Source organism: Chlorocebus sabaeus, chromosome 22, assembly GCF_047675955.1.
Source record: "Chlorocebus sabaeus isolate Y175 chromosome 22, mChlSab1.0.hap1, whole genome shotgun sequence".
Classification (NCBI taxonomy): Eukaryota; Metazoa; Chordata; class Mammalia; order Primates; family Cercopithecidae; genus Chlorocebus; species Chlorocebus sabaeus.
This window is the reverse complement of record NC_132925.1, coordinates 34,777,040-34,798,078: the sequence shown is the minus strand read 5'-3', so window position 1 is coordinate 34,798,078 and position 21,039 is coordinate 34,777,040. Positions and strand designations below refer to the sequence as shown.

The 21,039-nt window shown below is 35.3% G+C and overlaps 1 protein-coding gene across 8 annotated transcripts in view; it reads left to right on the top strand.

Annotated features, from left to right (window-relative positions):
* Positions 1-21,039, top strand: part of ZBTB20 (zinc finger and BTB domain containing 20) — an 830,675-nt gene that overhangs the window by 66,784 nt on the left and 742,852 nt on the right. The gene's annotated exons all lie outside the window — the stretch shown is intronic.

The following is a 21,039-nucleotide window of genomic DNA, read 5'->3' as shown; positions in this document are numbered from 1 at the left end:
TTAATATAAATCGAACTTTTAAAAAAACAAGTCCCATATTTTTTCCACTGATCTGTTAATTTAGATGTTAAAAAAATGGATTGACCTTCATTTGGCAATTGTTGTTAATACTTTAATTTATGGTGCCAAGATTTTGTTTAGTGGGCTATAAATGGCCTATAAACAAATATTTCAGTGTTTACTAATTAAAAATCCATTTTTTTTTAAAGCATAGAATGCTATTGTGTTATGATACAGGTAACCACTAATTCTATTAGGTTTTCAACTTTTTATTTTCTTAGTTCTCTAGGCTTTTTTTTTTTCTTTTCTTTTTTTGTTTTAGGGCACTCTTCATGCAGTATGCTAAGCCTGGTTAAGTCAGAATGTTTACAAGTAGTAAATATTATTACTGTGACGGTTGCTACTTACCTATACAAAGTCTATGTAAACATAAGGATGATAATTTTAATATGTAAATTGTTATGGTAAACTGGAAATTACTTGAAATAACTCTTTCTCATCTTTAAATACCATTTTATTGCATCTAGCATTATTTTACTATCCTTTATTAAAATTTTTAACACTTTATTAGCTAACAGTCCTTATATTAGCAAGTTTTAGTTTTCACAGACAATATCCACTAAACTTTGTTCAGTTATGAGCACGTTGAATAATACTAAATTAAAACAAAATACAGTATATTCTTGGTTACCATTTGCATTTTATATTAATACCAATGTCAAATATTTTAATACTGTTTCAAAAATATTTAGAAACCCTCTCTCTGCTCCCTACCATTTCTTCTCCAATATATATCCTACTCTACAGAGAGAGCACTTAGGCTTTTGTTATGTAGCCTGTCTCTATGATGCATACCTATACTGCCATGAGTCACTGACCCCTGTACTATAGGCCAGTGAGCCTGCTGGACAATAGGTAGAAAATTGGAATTATAGCATGAGCTACAATTATAGCTTAACTGTGTATATCAACTTAACATGAATTGTGCTGGATGGCTGAATATATCATACTCTTTCTGTATTTATTTTGTAGTCAAATGTTCTAAAATAATGTAATAAGTATAATACTCTTAGGTTTAAGTTTTATTATTCGCTTTTGTTTACAAACATAGGTATCATAATCCAATGAGGTTAAGTGTTTTCCTCACTGAAAATTTCATTATGGAATACAGACTTTTTTGGTATTTTCTTTGTGAAACAGTATAGTTTGATGGCAACAAAGAAATTAAAGATGGCAGAAAGGCTATATAGATACAGTGGTATCTAATAGGACTTTGGATTTATGTACTCTAGGCTGTGAGGAGAAGATGGGCACATAGATTGAAAAAGAAAATGTGAATGTGATGATCAATGGTTATTCTTTAATAATATTCCTAATGAAGGACATATGATGAGGCAAAGAAGGACACAAATTGATGGAGTATATGTATGAATGATAAAATAGTTGTATTCTGAGAGAAGGAGATTGTGAAGCAAAGAGATAAGAATTATATGTAGCTTTGTGGCTATAACTGCCTAGGTTTTTGCATTTACTTTGAGTTTCCATTGTAGGTATTAATGGCTCCTGTATATAGTGTTCTTTGTATAAGTAGAATCCAGAAAGCATTTGGTTTGAGCAGGAATATTTATTTGCTTGTGAGGATAGACCTGTTTGACTTTGAAATGTAGTGTGCTATTACCTTATGGTCAGAGTAAAGTTTATATTGTTTTTATTCAAATTACAATATGAGTATATTTAAGAGGAGCAGATATGTGTGTGTTTGTGCATGTACACATGTAAAGAAGGACATTTTCATTTCTGTGTATTTCCCCTGTGTTTGCTGCTGTTAGCTTGACAGTTTTTCTTTGTCTCTGTCATTTTATCACTGAACTCATCTGTGTAGAAAATAGAATGCTTGGTTTCATCATTTTAAATTATTTTCTGTTTTTGTTTTTTTGTTCTCCCAACTTGTTTTCACCTTAAGAATTCAGGCTCAAGTACAAGGCATTTTAGTTTTCACATTCAAGAGGTGTTTCTGCTTTCTTTCCCGTCCGTTTGTCCATATGTTTACTGGTTTCTGATAGGCTGTGCAGTGAGACAGCAGTTTACTATCTGTGTGTGTGTGAAATTAGCTAATTGGTGTTAGCAGAAATATTTTCACATGTTTTATAAGCAAAGTGCAGCAAGGTATATAAATGTAGATATGATCCAGACCCGCGCACACTCACGACTGTCACTGCTCATGCATAGGCGCTCAGAAGTAATTAATGTTAATAAGATTTTAATGTGCTTGTGAGATCATAATGAGGAGAAATGAATGCTCTGATTAGGAAAAGGTAACTGTGTGTGTGTTTTGGCTTAGAACAAGATTTCAATTTTTATAAACCGCAATTTTAGAACTTGTTTGTGATTGCATCAATTGGTTTTTATTTTCAAATTAGAGGTCTGTTTAGCCATTTGAATGATTAACCAAATAAATGGGTGAAACCCTGATCATAAGGAATAGTACAGGGTTTTCATTTGCAAGGCAATGTTAGTATATAGCAAGGCTGTGATGTCTCTTGCCAATGTGCCATTTTAATGTTGCTTTTTAAAAGAAACTTTTCCAGAAGCCACTTGTGAATATAGTACTTATTTTTATAAATGTAAATGCTATCTATATGTTCCAGAGACACCAATCAGACACCGTAACTATTGTGTCTGAGATACATTCCTGCCAGTCAGTGATGGTGTATTCCGTGTCTAAAGAATCTGTATCATGCTTCTCAAAGTGTTTATTTGGAAATAATGTAGCACTACCAATATTTTTATTCCTAAATATAATCTTTACAAATTTTAGAAACTTGATATATTTTATGGTGAAGTCAAACATTTCAAGGGAAGTAAAGATTTGTCTGATAATAGACTTGAAGGCAATGCAGTCAACAGCTATATTATAGACTGGCTTAAATCCAGCTGGACACCAGGGGTCCTTCTCCACAACAAATTTTCTGAAAATATTGTTTACAGAGCTTTGACATACATTTGCATTATTATTATTTTTTAATTATAGGATAAATCTAAGTATCTATTAAGGGCCCTTGCCCTGTAGCACATATAAATTACTTATACATTTTTTAATATAAATTATGGATTGAGATATTCAAGGATTGTAATCCCTCTTAAAACATAAGCATCATTGTACTGAAATGCAAAGAAAAGTCTTAGATATGAATTGGATGTAGGATAGTGTAGTTTATTTCCAACCAAACCCTACAGATGTGTGTTTTAGGCTCTTTTAGGTTTTGGTGATATTACTATGATCTTTCTGCTGGTGGTTAAAAATGATGATGAAGGAACAGAAACTGTTAAAGTTTGTTCTACTCAACAGTTTTGAGATTTATGTGATTTCCAGGGGTATTTTAGATACTACTTTACATAGAATCGAGAGAATGATGTTTATTTGATAAAAAGGTATTTGCCTATAATATGCCGTTGTTTAGTTGACTTTCTTGGATATTATCATATTGAAGCATAATTAGAAACAGTTTTCCCAATCTCAGTTTGTAAGGGAATTGTAGTAAGTTTTTCTATATAATCAGACATATTTCTATATTCTTCTATTCTGTGCCATTGACCTGTCTATGCATGTGAAAATTATCACATTATTTTAATTATAGAAGCTTTATAACGTGTTTTTATATCTGAAATGTTAGCTTCCCTCCCTGCTCCTACCATTACTCTTTTTCAGTGTTTTCTGGCTTTTCTTGCTTATTTGTTATTCCAAGTGAACTTTATAATCAACTAGCAGATCTTGAGGAAAAAAAAAGTCCCTGATGGCATTTTTATTGAAATTTTAAGGAATTTATGAATTAACATCACAACAATTAATGTTCTTCTTAGGGTGAATCTTTTTATCCAAGAATCTGTTTTTTATTTCCATTTGCTCAGTAACTGTTGTGTCTTGCTGAAATGTTTTAATTTTCCTTTTGGCTTTAGGTTTAAACATTTATTATTAAGTCTACCTTTTGGTATTGTATTCACTTATTTATGTACTTGCTTACTTTCTTACAGCCTTACTATACTGAACAGGCTCTTTTCTTCTATATTTTCTAACTGGCATTTGTTTCTGTGTAGGAAGGCTGTTGATTTTTGTATGTTAACTTTATAGTCTCCTAGTCTGCAAAATTTTATTATTGTTTGTGGTAGCCCGAGGTGGATTTGAGTTCCTGTTCTAGTACAATGCTTGATCTTTGTAAGACCATGGATAACTTATTCTGAGTGTCTCAGTCAATTTGGGCTGCTGTAACCTCACAGTTCTGGAGGCTGGAAGTCCAAGATCAGAGTGCCAGCACGGTTGAGTTCTGGTGAAGACCCTCTTCTGGGCTGCAGACTGCTAACTCTTCACTGTGGTTCTGGTAGAAAGAGAGCAAGCTAGCTCTTGGGAGTCTCTTTTATAAGAGCACTAATCCCATAAACCTCATGACTTTATCTAATCCCAGTTACCTCTCAAAAGCCCCATCTGCTAGTGGCATTACATTGGCAGTATGGTTTCAACATATACATTTGGGCACAAACATTCAATTTGTAACACTGAGCTATTTTCCTCATCTGTAAAATGCAGATAAGAAAGCCAAACTAGAATGATGGAGAATAAATAGGATCATATAGTAAACAACTAATATTTTCCCCAGCACATAGTAGGCACTCTATTACTAGTATCCATTAATCATGTCATGTCATGTCATGTCATGTCATGTCATGTCATGTGATATGTCACTTGAGCAATTATTTTTAAAGTATGGATAATATGCAATTGAATAATTGAAGGTTTAGCATATCAGAGTTTTTACGAAGAATGGAGTGAATTAAATTAATGAACAAAACTTAAACTTCTTGATAAACATTTGTGATTTAAGACTCTACAGGCAGGGCACGGTGGCTCACACTTGTAACCCCAGCACTTTTGGAGGCCGAGGTGGGTAGATTACTTGAGGTCAGGAGTTCGAGACCAGCCTGGATTGGCCAACTTGGTGAAACCCCATCTCTACCAATAATACAAAAATTAGTGGGGCATGGTGGCAGGCGACTATAATTCCAGCTACTCAGGAGACTGAGGCAGGAGAATCGCTTGAACCCAGGAGGCAGAGGATGCAGTGAGCTGAGATTGCACCACTGCACTCCAGCCAGGGTGACAGAGGGAGACTCCATCTCAAAAAAAAAAAAATAAATAAAAATAAATAAATAAATAAATAAATAAATAAATAAAAAGTAAAAAAGACTTGAGGGACTGAGAATTAATTCTGAGATTATGGTATTTTGTAGCTATGTGCACATTTTTCCATTACTTCTGTTTTAATTATGATTATTGCATGTAATACTCATTAGCCCTGGAGAGTAAGTGGAAACTTCTTGAACACCTAGAGGATTATTCAAGGCAATTCATACAGTGCATTGATTCTAGCACTTGTTATTGTGCCCTACCTCAAGAATATGACAACTTTACCATATTTTCTTAGTGAACAGTGTACTAACTTGTGAATAAGTTTATGTGGAATAAATATTAATCATATGTGAACTCATGATGGTATCAGTATAAACAGAATAATAGTGATTGTCAGCCCTTTATATGACTTTTTTTATAAAGTTGGTGAAAGCACTAATTGAAAAAATGTAGTTCATGTATTATAGCAGTCCAATGACTTTTAAGCTTCTACTGTAATTTAATAAAATGGTTATTCACTTTGCAAATACATTATTTTAATTCACTTGATACAATCTATTGTTAAAGAAAATGAAAAAATGCTCATCATCACTGGCCATCAGAGAAATGTAAATCAAAACCACAATGAGATACCATCTCACACCAGTTAGAATGGCGATCATTCAAAAGTCAGGAAACAACAGGTGCTGGAGAGGATGTGGAGAAATAGGAACACTTTTACACTGTTGGTGGGACTGTAAACTAGTTCAACCATTATGGAAAACAGTATGGCGATTCCTCAAGGATCTAGAACTAGATGTACCATATGACCCAGCCATCCCATTACTGGGTATATACCCAAAGGATTATAAATTATGCTGCTATAAAGACACATGCACACGTATGTTTATTGCAGCACTATTCACAATAGCAAAGACTTGGAATCAACCCAAATGTCCATCAGTGACAGATTGGATTAAGAAAATGTGGCACATATACACCATGGAATACTATGCAGCCATAAAAAAGGATGAGTTTGTGTCCTTTGTAGGGACATGGATGCAGCTGGAAACCATCATTCTTAGCAAACTATCACAAGAACAGAAAACCAAACACCGCATGTTCTCACTCATAGGCGGGAACTGAACAATGAGATCACTTGGACTCGGGAAGGGGAACATCACACACTGGGGCCTATCATGGGGAGGGGGGAGGGGGGAGGGATTGCATTGGAAGTTATACCAGATGTAAATGACGAGTTGATGGGTGCAGCACACCAACATGGCACAAGTATACATATGTAGCAAACCTGCACGTTGTGCACATGTACCCTACAACTTAAAGTTTAATAATAATAAATAAATTAAAAAAAAAAAAAAAGAAAATGAATATCAAAATTTCAGGGTTCAACTTATTTTTACCTCATGGTTGTTGTGAGGACTAGGTGAGATGATGAACTTAAAAGACCTAATAAGGTGCCTAGCTATTGGTAGGTGTTTGAGAAAATGTTAGTTGTTTTTATTTCTATTATCTTGTTTTTACCATTGCTGGTTTCTTCATTCCCAACTACCTCAACCCCCATATCATCTATCCCGCTCTCTATCTCAGTCTTCATATATATATGTATATACACACACACACACACACACATTGTTACTGATAATGTTCTATATGTAGACTGAAATATATGAAATATGTGTCATAATAGTCATTAAAAATAGATATAAAATAATCGTCTATGATTTTCCAATATTGAAATTAGCTAAGAGTGAAGATCCTATCAGTGAAACCTGTGAAAACTTTAGTTACTTGTGGATAAAATTTCTGAGGAGTTGTGAGGATGAAAAATAATTTCTCATAAAGAATTTTTGGCACATTTTATATATAGTTTATGGTTTACCAGAGTTCTGGCTTAGCACTCAGTGTGATTATTCCTCCATAGCTTCATATTGCTCTTTTCTTCATTCATTCATATCAAAAACAACATAGAATAGCTATTAGCAATAACACATTGTTCTAGATAGTATGAGATATACACATAACAAGATTAGTTATGAATTGTCTCTATATTTAAGAAGTCTATTAGGTGATTCAGATAGGGAAACAATGAGGTTATGTGCATGGACTTTGGAGCTAGATTTTCTGTTTTGAATTTCTACTCTGAAACTCACTACTTATTTCACTTTAAGCAAGTTATTTAGCCTGGGTTTCAGTTTCCTCATCTACAAATTGAAGCTAAAAGCAGTACCTATTGGGTTGTCCTGAGGATTAAATGATTGGGTACAAGTGCAGCATTTAGAGAAATGCTGTGGTAAGCTCTTTTCAAGATACTAATTTTAGTTTCTTTTGATAAATACCTAAAGGTAAGACTTCTGAATTGTATAACAGTTCTATTTTTAATTTTTTGAGGAAACTTCAGACTATCTTCCATAGTGGCTTCACCATTTTGCATTCCTACCAACAGTGTACAAGGATTCAAATTTCTCTACATCCTCGCCAACATTTGCCTTTTGTTTTATTAACAACAGCCCTGACAGGTGTGAGACAATGCCTCATTGTGGTTGTAATTTGAATTACTCTGATGATGATAAGTGATGTTAAATATTTTTAAATGTATCTCTTGGCCATTTGTATGTCTACTTTAAAGAAATCTTTATTCAAGTCTCTCTTAGTCTGGGCTGCTCTAAGAAAAACTGGGTAATTTATTAACATAAGAAATTTATTACTCATGGTTCTGGAGGCTGGAAAGTCCAAGGTCAAGGCACTGGCAGTTTCTGTATCTGGTGAGGGCCTATTCTTCATAGAGGGTGCCTTCTTTGCCCACACATTGTGGAAGGGCAAACAGCTCATCATCCCTTTTTAAAATTACTAGTCCCATTCATGAGTGATCTGCCTTCATGCTTTAATCACCTCCTAAAAGCCCTACTTCTTAATACTATCACATTGCAGTTAAGTTTCAACATATGAATTTGGTGGAGGGGCAATATTCAGACCTTAGCAAATTCCTTAGCCCATTATTAAATGTTGGATTATTAGTTTTTTTTTTCTTTTTGCTCTTAAATTATGGGAGTTCTTTATGTATTTTGGGTATTAACCCCTTATCAGACATATCAGGAGTTTTCCTCCCCACCCGCCGCACCCCAGGCTGCAGACCAATAATGGTCCCTGGCCTGTTAGGAACTGGACTGCCCAGCAGGAGGTGAGTGTCCGGCCAGTGAGTATTACCGCCTGAGCTCTGCATCCTGTCAGATCAGCAGTGGCATTAGATTCTCATGGGAGTGTGAACCCTATTGCGAACTGTGCACGCAAGAGATCTAGATTGTGCACTTCTTAGGAGGCTCTAACTAATGCTTGAGGATCTGAGATGGAACAGTTTCATCCCAAAACCACCCTCCTGTCCTTGGAAAAATTATCTTCTACAAAACCAGTTCCTGGTGCCAAAAAGCTTGGGAATCACTGAGGTATATGGTTTGTAGATATTTTCTCCTATTCCATAGGTTGCCTTTTCACTATGCTGTTTGCTGTGCAAATGGTTTTTAGTTTGATGTATAGTCTTAACTGTTTATTTTTATTTTTGTTGCCTGTACTTTTGATGTTACAGCCATGAAATCATTACTATGATGAATGTTATGAAGCTTTTCCTGTATGTTTTATTCTAAAAGATTTAGAGTTTCAGGTTTTATATTTAAGTCTTTAATCGATGTTGAGTTTATTTTTGTGTATATTGTAAGATAAAGATCCAATTTTATTATTTTGCTGTTTTTCCTAGCACCCTTTGTTGACGAGACTATCCTTTTCCCATTGTGTATTCTTGGCACCTTTGTAAAAAATTTGTTGACCATTTATGTGTAGATTTATTTCTTGGCTCTATATTTTGTTTCATTGGTATATGTATCTATCTTTATGCCAGCACCATATTGTTTTGATTATTTTGTTTTGTAATATATTTTGAAGCAATAAAATGTGATGCCTCAATCTTTGTTTTTTTCCCTCAAGATCAATTTGGCTATTCATGGTATTTGTGGTTCCATGTGAATTACAGAAATGTAGAATTGACTTTATAGATCACTTTGGGTATGGACATTTTAACAATATTAAAGTCTTCCAATCCATGAGCACAGGATATCTTCTATCTTGAATTTCTTTCATCAATGTTTTGTAGTTTTCAGTATATAATCTTTAATATCCTTAATTGTCTTCCTAAGTATTTTATACTTCTTGGTGCTATTTTAGATGGGAATGATTTTCTAATTTTTTTCAGATAGTTCCTTGTTAATATATAGAAATGCAGCTGATTTTGTATGTTGATTTTGTGTCCTGCAATTCTACTGAATTCATTTATTAGTTCTATCAGTTTTTAATGGAATCTTTAGGATTTTTTATACATAAAATCATAGACTCTACCAACTAGACAGTTTTACTTTTTCCTTTACAATTTGAATGCCTTTTGTTTCTTTTTCTTGGCTTATTGCCCTGGGTAAGACTTCCAGTACTATGTAGAATAGAAGTGGCAAGAGTGAACATCCTTGCCGTGTTGCTGATCTTAGAGGAATAGCTTTCAGTTTTTTTTCCATTGAAAACTGGTATGTACCCTTTTCATATATGTCCTTATCATGTTGATGTACTTCACTTCTATTGATACTTTGTTGTTTATCCAGAGGAATTGAAATCAGGATCTGAAAAAGATTAACAATGACCAAGATGTGGAAACAACCTAAATGTTCTTCTATGGATGAATGGATAAGGAAAATGGTATATACACACAGTGGAGTATTATTCGGTCTTTAAAAAAGAGGAAATACTGCAATGAGACAACATGACTAAAACTTGAGGACACTGTACTAATTGAAATGAGCCAGTCATAGAAAGACAGATACTACATGATTCCACTTACATAAAGTATCTAAAATAATTAAATTCATAGAATCAAGGAATAGAATGGTGGTGGTTGCCAAGGGCTGAAGGAAAGGGAAAATGGGAAGTTACTAATTAATGGACATAAAGTTTCGGTTAAGCAAGATGAATAAGTTCTAGAGATCTACTGTACAGCATTGTACCTGTAGTTAACAATACTGCACACTTAAAAATATTGTACTCTTAAAATTTGCTAATAGGGTAGATCTCATTTTAAGTGTTGTTACCAACGTAAAATAATGTAGTAAGGCTTCAATAAATGTTAGTTCACATTAAAATTATTATTAAATATAGCAGGAGAGTTAATGTTATATAACAGTAAACACAAAGTAATACAATATTTAGAGGATGGTAATATTTTCATTGTGACTGGGGACAGTTGGGATTGGGGAGATTCACTGAATGAATTCGTGTTTAAATTTTGAAATATGATTTCTATAGTGTAAAAGAAAAAACAGAAAGGTAGAGGTGAGTAAAAATTAAAACTTCTGGGAACTTTGCAGTTAGAAAGATTCCTATCAGAGGCCCAGCTCCACTCCCAGCTATTAGTGTGGCCCTGGATAAAGCAGTCTCTGTTAGGATTCTACCTCCCTGAGTCATGGTCTGATAACTTTCTCAAGATAGTATGCTACAGCAATAGCGGGAATAACCTCGTTAATTTCCTTTTCTCAGCAATTGCTGTGCTGTGCGTGTTGTGCAATGTCTGCAAGCAAATATTTTATATATTTTGTTTAGATTTTTAGTCGTTTAAGGCAGGAGGTGTATGCTGTTTATATTACTTATCATTTTCAGAAGCAGAAAACCAACATATTTCTATTTTACCTTTCTCCTCAATGAGTTGGGACTTACCATCTAATTCTAGTAGCACATGTAGTTACTTACCTTTTTTTGTACTCACTAAAGGGCACTACAAGTTTTAGTTTACTTATCTGCTTCCCTACTAAACTGGCTTCTTTGAGAATAGGTACTGTGTTGAGCTCATCTTTGTCACCACTACCAACCCACTATCAAGTTTGGAGTGTGGAACCTATCAGGCAGTTAATGAATACATTTTACATTTATTTAATTACTGTTAATTGTAGTTCTGTGCCACACTGTGAAAGACTGAATGCTATGCTTAGTGATACATTTTATTCTATAAACAATTTAAGGTTTTTGAGGAGGTGAGGGAAATTCCTTGAGCCTTTCTTTTTAATAGAAGGTAATTCTTGAAGCATAAATATGGATGAAAGAGGTAAGAGGTTGGAAATAATTAGATTATTTAGGATTCCAGGCTATAATAGTGGAAATAAAGAGTTGACAGGATCTAGTGATTGATTGGATGGGCATTGCTGAAAGGAAAGGTGAGAAAAATGACTTAGGTTTTCACTAACTTTGGACCAATTCTTTTAGAATGAAATAGTAAGGTTTTCTTTTTTTTTGTCTTTAGAACTTAAATGGAAGATTAGCATAAAATTTTGGGAGCAAAGTTTCATAATGCAAATAAGTAATTAATGGTAGGGATTTATGTAAATTCTTAGTTTATTTACTAGTATTAAGTTTGAATTTAAAATCTTATATAATTCTTAGGGAAAGGTTTATTATTAGTTAAATTTTATTGTATTGGGTTAATTTAAAATTATATTATAAATATTATCTCTTTATGTACACTTTTTTCTCATTATAATATCTTATCTTTGTTTATACTTATAAATATTTTTTATTTCCCTGTGCTTTCTTTAGTCTTTAGAATTCATTGGTAATGGACTTAGGGCTAAAAGTTAATTTTGTGCCATTGAATGGTACAGCACCTGTAGCATGACCTAGAGCGAGAGTCATTTTTTCTCAAATATATTTTAACGTTGCTTTTGTAGTATTGGTTTTCGTTCAAATTATTTTCTCTCTTTGAGAGAGGTTGCAAGAGCTTCTGAGCAAGTGGATGATAGGAATGGGGAATAAGAAATATCAGAACCATTAGGGAAACCCTCCAATGCCAAAGATTTATCTATAAAACATTGTATAATAGTAGCCATTTGAGAAGTTAAAACACTTTTAACAAGAACTTGTTTACAGTAGTTTGAAGGAGATTAATTAGAACGAACAAGCTGAATGCATGGAAAAGAAATATTTCTCCCAATTAGTTATTTTCACTTTGACATAATTTTTTGAGGAAGCGATGCTTTTCTTAAACTGTGTTTTAACCTGAAATAAATGACAGAATGTTTGAATCAATAATAGTATCTTGACAGGATAGGGGAATATTTTTGATACTGTGTTCCAGTTCTCATTTCAGTTTCTTATATGAACTATTTGTTACTCCTGTTATAGAAAATGACACTGGTAATGACTGACATTTATTGAATCACCCTTTGTGCTTATAACTAAACTGTGAGGTAAATATTATCTTCTTATTCTTCACAACAGTCTCATAGGACAGATATTATTTTCATTTGACCAATGAGGAATCTAAGGCTAAATGAGATTAAATAACGTCCACAAAGTCACACATCTGGTTATGCAGAGTTCATGTGAGTCAGTGATATAATTGGAAGAAATGATTGCCAAGTCTATTGTGTGTACCATTAAGGGCAATGAAAGGAGCCTCTCACATTTATCCTGTAAACAGAAGAAGGTGAGCTTTTTGGAACAGTAGTGGAGAAGGGCCAGGGAGGGAGAGCCAGTATTCTTTTTAGACTGCTATGAATGAGTGAACTTAATCAGAAAAGACTGATGCCTCAGTGCAGCATTGTCTTTCAAAACTTTAGGTGCTGCTTTTGACACTCTTTAAACATGGATATCCAAGGCAGCTTAAGAGCTGAATTATGCCTTGCTGTGACCAATTGAGGGGCCAAGAGCAATGGCAGCTGTAGGGCAGGTTCTTATGACTGTTAATTCTATTTGGAGCACTTCCTGTGGGCAAACTTTTACCTGGCACAGCTGTTTGGGATCCTTAGAGCCCATGAGACCTGATGCCATGCAGTGAGTATTCCCTCAGTTTCGTCACTGAGACCTAAAAATCTGTGGTCTTAACCAGCATGCTACTTTGTATAACAAGCGTATTTATTATACATTGTATCTACATCAATTACAGAAAAGTCCAACACCTATTCTTCCATACAGTTTTAAACTCTGGAGTGATATTGAACTCCAACCCAGAGGAAAAAATAATCAATTATATGATCTCTTATTATAAATGGGAATTCCTCAAAAATGTATAACCAGTTAGGAATTATTCAAGTTTCTTTTACTCACAAGAATGTTTAAATGTGGGTGAATTGCAGAGATAAAAAAAAAAAAAAAAAAACCCTGACTTTCTCAAGTTCTGCCATAAAGAAGTCTAGTTTATTGCCTTAGTTTCAAAAGAATAGTTTTCTAAGTATTTCAAAATGTCCGGCTGGCTGCCCCTTCCATTCTCTTTGGAAGCTTCTTTGTCATCCTCGTGGCACATCCCTCTGGCATGCATGACCAGCTGCAAGCTAAACCCTGTGGAATAAGAATTCTTTCATCCCTTTGTGTGATGTGTTTCATTTTCAGAGTTTGGATGATCCTCTTCGGCAGCAGCAGCAGGCATTGTTAGTTTCAATAGGCGGCCTGGATGCACAAGAACAGTCATCACAGAGAGACAGGCTCTCAGGGTCCGTCCCTTCATGTCATGGTGCTGTGTTAGATCACTTTCCTTTGCTGGATTAATGGCCAGAGAAAAAGGGAAACAAACTGTACCCAAAGAAATCCAATTAAAGCACTTGAACTTCACTGACGTCTATCCTATTGTTTTCCTAACTTCCTAACCTATGGTTAATTATTCTGACCAGTGGAAAGAAACAGCATAAACACGGGAATTATCTTAAATTCCCTATTTTGTTTAGTTTGCAAAGGCATCAAAATTTTACTGTGCAGGATGGAATACTTATTTGGTATGGCTGAAATGTTTTGACTAATTTTTCATTTCTTCTCTACTATCCTCACCAAAGGATATCCTCACTGCCAGGACTTACTGTACAACACTCCTTGGCTTCTGGAATTTTATCTCTGCTCACAGTCTACATTACAGCATTAGTTCATTCTGGGCACTTTAGCTTCCTTGAATCTCCAGTTGATCTCACACCCATGCCTATGATATTCTTTTCCTGGTTAATCAAGAATTCTCTATTTCTGCTCTGTCATCCATGCCACTGTAAGTAGGAAAGTAATTTAGGCTTTTGAAGCACAGCCTTGTCATTTGTGAAATGACCTCCCTTGACTCTGAAATTCTCTGTCGAAAATATAAGTTAGGATTTCCAGTAATAACAATTTATATGTATAAGATGATAGATAGTTTGCAGAGTGTCTTTATATATTTTATTTTATATAATTCTGACTATAGTTTTGTGAGGAGAGAACCATTATTATTTTCTCTTTTTTTTTTTTTCCAGAAATGGATATGATAGCTCAGAGAGGTGAAGTGATTTACCCCATCAAATAAGTAGTAATTCCCTGAACCTGAACTTTAAATTCAGAGTTTTCCCCACCAAGAGGTGATGGTTTTCTCTAGTAGGGAGAAAGTTTCTTTCATAATACTTTAATTTCTTTATTAATTTAAAATTTGTTTTTCTTTTTGTATGTGAGTGTATGTATTTATGCTTTGGGTAGGAGTCTTATGCTGAATTGAGTTTGGGGTGGAATTTTGTGCTTAGTTTTTGTCAGTGAAGAAGTCTCCTACAATTTCTAATTAAAGAAAGATAAGAAGGAATGTATTACTTTTCTAGTGTAGAATTTTGGTATCATTGTGAACCTCTTTGCTAAATTTGTTTGTAGTTTTCCATTGTAAATCCATTCTTCCAGAAAGCTAGTATACCTATTAAATAGTACTATTTATAATTAGGAAATGATAGGTATACGGTAGACTCCCTTTTAGGTTATTCCTGCTTCTGGCCAACAGAATACTCTGAAAAAATGGTATGTTTCTGTTCATCTGTTTACCTCCTGCTCTGCTTATCTAGCGTCACTTGTGTTTGTTTTCAAATTTGTTTATGCCGAATAAATGTGCAATTGTAATTTAATTATGCAAACTGATGAAATATGAGTTCAAAAATATAAAGAGTTGTTGATTTTATAAAATTTAAGTTGGTGCTTTGGAAAGACTTTTTAAAGGTGAGTTGCTAAAACAAATTGCAGTTTAAATAGGTGTGGGCTAGACAACTGTGAAAGATTGCCTGAGGTAGGGGTGAAAAAATGTAAAAAGCCTGGAAGGATCCCTCATTCAGTTTGCTTTCCAAGTACTTTTAAGCTGTCACTGAGTTTAAGTAATCCAAAACAGGAAATCATAGGTGATACATCATGGTGCAGTTTAAGCAAGAAGAAAGACGTGAAACTTTACATAGCAGATCAAGGGGCAGTGACAGCCATTGGCCCTACATCAAAAGGTTGGTAAATAATGCCATGTTTTAACTTTAAATAAGTTAAATATGTTAAAATCAATTTAACCAGTTTCTTTCTGTATCTCAATGTCCTTTTATGTAAAATTAAGATGAAAATAACTTTACCCAACAAGAATTTGTGTGTGTGTGTGTGTGTGTGTGTGTGTGTATGAGGATTAAATGAGATGTATAGTACCTAGAGCAATGCTTGGTACAAGTAACATACTAAAAAAAATTAGCCGTCATCATTATCAATGACAATCTGAGATCATCTGTTGTAGGGTTTATGTATACTTATATTACAAATATAATATTATGGATCAGTGCTGCCAGCTATTGGAATATTTTAGCAGCAATGCATACTAGTTCTGTTTAGGTTAGCAGAGAAGTTCTGTCCATTTTCTACCTCCACCCTCCCCTTTTTTCTCAGGATTTATGAGAAGAGCAAGTTTGATGGTAACTACGTATGTCAGTACATGCTGAGACCTGAGATCATATGTGTAACATAAGTAAAAGCACCATGTGTAGTCTCAGCTGAATCCTATCAGAAAGCTTGGGATATGGAGAGTTGGCGGCGTATTGGTGGAGGTGTGTGGAATGCTTACGCAATACTCACCCACACTGAACCTAGATCTAGCCAGTGTGTTTCTGACTTAAATGAACACTCAGCTGCACACAGTTCTCTCCCAGTTGAAAACAGAGGAAACAAAGGAAAAAGAAACAAAAGTCTTGACAAAAAAGACTGTTAGCTAAGCTGGAATAGTTGGGCGGTAGTAGAACACTGATTCTAATAGTTGGCATTGACTGTATGCTTTCCATTCCTAAATGCTTCTGCTAACTGCTAGGTTGTAAGTTTTCATTAATGAATCCACATTTAGAAACTGCTTTTTTTTGGAGGAGAATTAAGCTTTTACCTGCTTTCTTTCTGAATGCTAGCACACACATTTTTGTATAATTTCATATACTGTTTTCCTCCCTAAGCATGTGCTCTTCATAGAAAAGAGACTCACGCTTCAGAGTAGGAGACAGCATCAATACTGCTGAAAGTTTCCTCTTGGTTTGAATGTTATAATGGTTGATTCAGTGCTGGTGGCATAAGAATGAATGCACTATCAAACTATCAACTTTTTTTTTCAAACAAGCAATGCAATGCTCTCTACAGTGATTTACATGACATTTCTCTAATTTTTTAAAAAATAAAGCCAGTAGGCAGCAAAGTGGAATTTGAAACATTTTCCCAAGTTAAAAAAAATTTTAATGGTATAATCTAAAGTTAAGTGCTCATTTGCTTTCTTAAATATTACAAGTATCACTATTGGTCACTTTCTGGGCCTGTAATGGAATTTAAGCCTATTTGTTCTTCGGATTATAGTCTATGTTTACCCATCATGAAGCTGTTGGATAAAAGAAATACAGTCGTTCTACATCATGCCTTATCATGGCATTGGAGTCCTCACAGTTCATTCCTATCTATAACTATTGTTCAAGTTTCTTCTCTACTCTTTCTTGTGCTTTTATTTCAGTCATTACATATTCTATCAATTTCAACTGTCCTCAGCCTTTTGCCCTCAGTTGTGTATTCTTCATATATTTTCTTTATTTTGCTGTGTGTCATCATATTGTTAACATGTATCCTTCTTTTTGACCTATACTGTTTATCCTTAGTTTGTTGATTTAAATTTCACCCATTTTGTTTCCTGAGATACACCATTTCCATATAGTTACTTTACATGAAGACAACAGTAAAACATAAAAAGTAGGCAGCAGCCCAGAAAATCACAGCCTTTACATACTATACTATATGTACTATTTATATAATGGGTTAGGTATTCAGGCTTCTATCCAGTAGGGATCTACACATCATACACTTTTGTTAAACCTAATATTTTTAAAGAGGTAAGATTTGAGAGGATTTCCTTCTTTATATGACATACCTGTCAGTCAACATGATATTCAGAACCCATTGTTAAGTACCTTTCTAGGCAGAGAAAAGAACCAGTTTCAGTTTGGATATGTTTGAAGTACTCTGTTCTTGACTCATATTCCTGTATTGACCCAGCTCCTTGATATTTTACATTTTAAGTTGTGGATTAATGCATATCTGTAACTGGTCCAGGATGTATTGCTAACTTGAGGTGATGGGTTAATCCACCACCAATTGTTTTGCTGCAACGATAAAATTGCAGCAGGCAAGCGGGTTAGCTTTAGTGCATATTAATGGTGAGCATATCGTGGTACCTGAAGTTGGTACGATAGAAGAAGTGTACAATTCAAGTGCATGTGCGTGTGCAATGTTTCTGTTCTAGTTTGCTTCGAAGGCAGTTTGAATATCATTATAGTGATATAAAAGGCAGTAACTTGATCAAAGTTCTAGGTAAGAAAGTTTTTATTTCTCTGTATCAGAGGGATGTGCTGTGAAGGACAATCTGAAGATAAGAATACCAACAATTGAATCATCTTTTTTTTTGTTTTTACTGATTTTTCAAATAGCATATGTCTTTCTGTTATGTTGAAAATTTTTACTATGTTATCCATTGAATGATTTAACATATGCCCAAATAAAGATTAGATTGATGTTCCATATGAAGATCTGCTGAAAAATGTGTGTGTATATATACATTTTTTAATAGGTACTCATGACATTTGACTAAATCTATCAACTAATAATAAATACCATTGAATTACTGGCCTCATCAAGTAGTAGACAAACAATTGCTTCCTGGGTTTGTGGGTGTGATATTATTTATAATTTTATTTAATTATTTACTAATTCACTGTGCAACTATTATGTTGGGGATAGTATTTGGCATAGTAGGGAATGTAAAGATGATTAAGACACAGTCATGTCTACTAAAAATGTGTAGTCTAGTGGTATGGTATAGTACATTTCTTAGATTTGGCCCTTACTATAATAATGTGTTAATTCCTTAATTATTTCACATGATAAAATTCTAATTATTATTGTTATGGTCACATATTTAATTTACATCTTCAGTGTTCTGAATACTGAATTTAATGTACTACCAATATATTTAAACAGACTATAACCCCTGAAAGATAAAGATAAAATATTATAAGTATAAATATAAAATATTATGGTAAAAGCACTTTCATAATTTTAAATGGTTTTAACTGGTTTGTAATCTTTTCACTCTCTTTTGTTGGATTCCTTTATTTGGGAGAAGACAGGGGAAGGGACAGTTAGCATGTTGGCATTTGGTGTTGAAAATCCAGTGTGAATATAAACCCTGTTGCGGGAAGTCAGGGACCCCAAACAGTGGGACCGGCTGAAGCTGCGGCAGAAGAACATAAATTGTGAAGATTTCATGGACATTTATTAGTTCCCCACATTAATACTTTTATAATTTCTTATGCCTGTCTTTACTGCTGTCTCTGAACATAAATTGTGAAGATTTCATGGACACTTATCACTTCCCCAATCAATACCCTTGTGATTTCCTATGCCTGTCTTTACTTTAATCTCTTAATCCCGTCATCTTCGTAAACTGAGGAGGATGTATGTCACCTCAGGACCGTGTGATGATTGCATTAACTGCACAGATTGTTTGTAGAGCACGTGTATTTGAACAATATGAAATCTGGGCATCTTGAAAAAAGAACAGGATAACAGCAATGTTCAGGGAACAAGAGAGATAAGACTTCTGGTCGCTGGTGAGCTAGACGAAACAGAGCCATATTTCTCTTCTTTCAAATGCAAATAGGAGAAATATCGCTGAATTCTTTTTCTCAGTAAGGAACATCCCTGAGAAAGAGAATGCGCCCTAAGGGTAGGTCTATAGATGGCCCCCTGAGGGTGACCGCCTTTTACGTTTGAAGCTGAAGGGATGAAATAAGCCCTGGTCTCCTGTAGGGCTCTCAGGCTTATTAGGACAAGGAAATTCTTGCCTAATAAATTTTGATCAGACAGGTTGTCTGCTCTCAAACCCTATTTCCTGATAAGATGTTATCAATGACAATGCATACCCAAAACTTCATTAGCAATTTTAATTTCGCCCCATCCTGTAGTCCTGTGATCTCGCCCTGCGTCCACTTGCTTTGTGATATTTTATTACCTTGTGAAGTATGTGATCTCTGTGTTGGTACCAGAAACTGAGGCAATTGCAGGAGTTACTGATGGCCTCACAAATCTTAACCCTGTCACTTGGGTTAAGACCATCGGAAGTACTACTATTGTAAATTTTGTATTAATCCTTGTGTGCCTGTTCTGTCTGTTGTTAGTCTGCATGTATACCCAGAAGTTCCAAAGAGACAGCGACCATCGAGAACGAGCCATGATGACGATGGTGGTTTTATTCAAAAGAAAAGGGGGAAATGTGGGGAAAAGAAAGAGAGATCAGACTGTTACTGTGTCTATGTAGAAAGAAGTAGACATAAAATACTCCATTTTGTTCTGTACTAAGAAAAATTCTTCTGCCTTGAGACACTGTTAATCTCTAACCCTACCCCCAACCCAGTCCTTACAAGAGACATGTGCTGTGGTGACTCAAGGTTTGATGGATTTAGGGCTGTGCAGGATGTGCTTTGTTAAACAAGTGCCTGAAGACAGTATGCTTGTTAAAAATCATCACCATTCTCTTAATCTCAAGTACCCAGGGACACATACACTGCGGAAGGTTGCAGGGACCTCTGCCTGGGAAAGCGAGGTGTTGTCCGAGGTTTCTCCCCATGTGATAGTCTGAAATACGGCCTTGTGGGAAGGGAAAGACCTGATCATCCCCCAGCCCGACACCCATGAAGGGTCTGTGCTGAGGAATTAGTAAAAGAGGAAAGAAGGCCTCTTGGCAGTTGAGATAGAGAAAGGCATCTGTCTCCTGCCTGTCCCCGGGCAATGGAACGTCTTGGTGTAAAACCCGATTGTATGTTCTGTTTACTGAGATAGGAGAAAACCGCCTTAGGGCTGGAGGTGGGACGTGCTAGTGGCAATACTGCTCTTTATGCACTGAAAATGTTTATGGAAATGTTTGCATATGTACATCAAGGCACAGCACTTTTCCTTAAACTTACTCATGTCACAGAGATCTTTATTCATATGTCTTTCTGCTGACCTTCTCCCTACTATAACCCTATTATCCTGCCACTTCCCCTTTTTCTAAAAGATGGTAAAGATAATTATCAATAAATACTGAGAGAACTCAGAGACCGGTGCCGGCACGGGTCCTCTGTCTGCTGAGCCCACGTTGGGCGCCAGACGAAGGGGTGACCTGCCCCTGCACACCTGTGGGCGTTTCTCATCAGGTGGAACGAGAGACTTGAGAAAAGAAAGAGACACAGAGACAAAGTATAGAGAAAGGAAAGTGGGCCCAGGGCACTGGCGCCCAGCATACAGGGTTTTACACCAAGCCGTTCCATTGCCCAGGGATGGGCAGGAGACAGATGCCTTTCTCTATCTCAACCTACAAGAGGCCTTCTTTCCTGTTTTACTAATCTTCCTCAGCACAGACCCTTCACGGGTGTCGGGCTTGGGGACGATCAGGTCTTTCCCTTCCCGCGAGGCCATATTTCAGACTATCACATGGGGAGAAACCTTGGACAACACCTATCTTTCCTAGGCAGAGGTCCCTGGGACCT